The following is a 2,975-nucleotide window of genomic DNA, read 5'->3' as shown; positions in this document are numbered from 1 at the left end:
AGGGATCTTCATGTAGCCTAGTCGTGCGCGTTGTCAGATGACAGGCATGTAAAAACATTTGATCTGTCGGCTCGCGATTGGCTGCTGTTGTCTGTCGGCTCCTCCTCAGAATCTTGCAGCGCCAAAAGACAAACGCGAAACTTGTCAAATTCTTCAAGGGAGTAGCCTACCTCTAGCCAGAGCCGTATATCGGCTCTGCCTTCTATTTCTGGGAGGTAGAGCGCAAGAAGAGACAAGTGTGACAATTGTGAAGTAGGTAGCCTACGGACCTGAAGCAACAAATCTCAAAAAGTGGACGTGGCGGCGATTGTTTTTTTCGGAACTTCAATGCACTGGTAGGCTATGTTATGTATGTGCGGTGTGTCTATGTTGGTCTGTAATTTATCGTGCGTGGTGTCAACTATTCGGGTGGCCTATTCCCGATTATTCCCGATATTTGGCCTTTAGATATGTTTTGCCATTGTGAGATGTGGCCGCGTTGCGTGTTTTGTATGGGCGAACTTTGCTGAAGTGGGTAATGCCCACTTGTGTTGTGTTTGGACAAGTGCAGGAAGTGAATCAAACAGAATTAAAGTTTTACATTCAGGATAAGTGTTCTATTTAGAGACAATAGTAAAACGTTGTTAAAGGGCTAAATAATAATGATAGTAATAATAATAATAATAATAATAACAACAATAACAACAACAACAATAATAATAGCCTAATAGAATCCTCATATCTTTCCAGTGTGTGATGTGAAAGGAACTCTCTGAAAAGTAAATGGATTGGGATGGAGGGGTGGGGGGCTGAGGTAGAGTTCTCTCACTGATACCCTCCTAGTGAAACAATCTGAGGCTCTGACTGCTACTCAAAGACTTTTCTGGAGACATTGGGATGGCTCATGATAAACACTTAGCCCATTGACAAACCCATCAAAAATCTCTTGGTTTTTTTGGGCCTAAACTTTTCATACCTGTGTTTACTTCCAATGACTGTTGCATATGCGTAGTGGTGGTGACAAAAACATTTTTTGTTGTTATTGTAAATTCTGTTTCATCTGAAGATATTTTATGGCCGTTGTACACCTTTATTGGAGATAGGAAAGTGGAGATGGTGACAGAAAAGTCAGGGATATGACCAGGGATGGTCTGGGGGAGAAATAAGGCCCGCCACTTTTGGCTTAGAGAGGGGCCCCTCATAATTATCGGCGCAGAACTGACTCGCCGATGGGCCCCGCACCCTCGTGGGCCCCTAATTTCAGAAATGTCAGAAAAAAAAATATTTTTAATTTCTAAAATTAGGGGCCCCACGAGGGTGCGCGGCCCACTGGGAAATACCTGCTTTGCCGGATGGCCAGTCCAGTCCTGGATATGACATGGAGCCGGCCTTGAACCTGGGTTGCCGCTCTAATGTTATGGTGCCTTTGCCCACTGATCCACCGCACACTGACCTGTGAATGTAATGGTTGATTCAATATTTTTTGATTGTATCAAGATGTTTATTGCTGCTGGTGGTTATACATTAAATGTTAATGGCTTGTTAGTAACAAATATTTTACAGTACCAAAACCATATTTAAAGGTTTACTGTGTAAGATTGTGGCCAGAGTAGGTAGGCTACTGCAACTATGCTGCTCATTGAAACTGAGCTGCCTGTTGCCAAATTTGATCTTTTTATTAATATTTACTGAATAATAGACTAATAATTGCAAAATGTCTATTTCTTGACATTCAAAATGGCGGTTCATGGAGAAGATTCCCCTTTTCATATATGAAAAGTGCAATTTTCCTGGTCATAATTAATACTTTTTTAAATTGAATTTGATGCTGGTGGTAAGTATTCATGAAAAGGTAACATTTGTGAATGGGCAGAATGAATTCTGGAAATAAACTAGAAAAAAAATATTGCACAGTGCACCTAACTTGTCCCAAATGCTATTTGACAGGCTGGTGACAATGACGGTGGTGGCGAGTTCCTTCACAATGGTCCTTTCGCGATGCAAAGGTAAAGTTGGAAAAAACTGTGATGAAAATTGTGAACTGTTTAGTTTTTTTTCTATAGTTTACAGTTTTGCTCATAATATTACATGCCATGGTAGCATGTCTAGTTTCTCAGGGATTTTTCATATAATATGAATGATGATAACCCCAAACCTTTTTTTTGTCGTACATGGTTTGCGTTTGGAAGAATACATGAATAAAGAAGCACTCATGACTGCTTCTTTATTCATTTATTTTTGAGATTTGAGTTAATTCATCTACTCATCCCTACTCATCCCTACAACCATTAGATTATTAAACAAGGTTGTAGGGATAGAGTTAATTACTGACCATTTAATTTACTGTGGGCTGCTCATCACTGACAGGACAGGGTGTTTGAATGTATGTGTTAAAATGTGTATGTTTTTGTGTTCCTATTTATTTATTGTTTTTTTGTTTCCTTTAGGTTTTGTATTTCATTTCTACTCTTTTTATTTATACTATCTATTCATTGACTGATGGAGACTGGGACCGCAAACTGAATTGCCCTTCATGGGACTAATAAAGGAATCTGAATCTGAATCTGAATCTAATTCATTGACAATGTCAAGCACCCAGTGTAGAGAAGACTACAAGGTGTTTAGTGCGCTTCCTGCTCCTTCTAGCGTTTGGAAGATGCCACTTATTGTCAAAGCAACTATTCATCACTCTTCTGAAATGATAATGATGGAATAGTGGTCTCACTATTACCAATGTACACAGTTACTGACTGCGCTAAAAAATGTTGACGTGAATATTAGGCCTACTGTTTGAATTTCAAAAGACATGTTATCCCGGTGGATAACAGCACCTTCTACTGTGGCACAGTGAGCCTTTACAGTGTCTGACGTTGTCACGTAGGTGCACTTTTTCTATGACCAAATGTCCATTTTCAGAGTGTGCATCTGGTACGAAGTTCATGACCCCAGCAGGGCATGTGTGACGGCATTTGAATATTGCCCCCCAATCTCATACA

The 2,975-nt window shown here is 40.0% G+C and overlaps 1 long non-coding RNA gene across 1 annotated transcript; it reads left to right on the top strand.

Moving 5' to 3' along the window:
- The first annotated feature begins 285 nt into the window (after window positions 1–285).
- Window positions 286–2,520, top strand: LOC134461825 (uncharacterized). Its single transcript, XR_010037429.1, has 3 exons — window positions 286–335; window positions 1,927–1,985; window positions 2,427–2,520. It is a non-coding gene; the product is annotated as an uncharacterized LOC134461825 (long non-coding RNA).
- Window positions 2,521–2,975: the final 455 nt, after the last annotated feature.

The sequence above is a fragment of the Engraulis encrasicolus genome, chromosome 2 (genome assembly GCF_034702125.1).
Source record: "Engraulis encrasicolus isolate BLACKSEA-1 chromosome 2, IST_EnEncr_1.0, whole genome shotgun sequence".
NCBI classification, from domain to species: Eukaryota; Metazoa; Chordata; class Actinopteri; order Clupeiformes; family Engraulidae; genus Engraulis; species Engraulis encrasicolus.
Note: the sequence above shows the minus strand (reverse complement) of the source record. Positions and strands in the feature narration are given on the sequence as shown.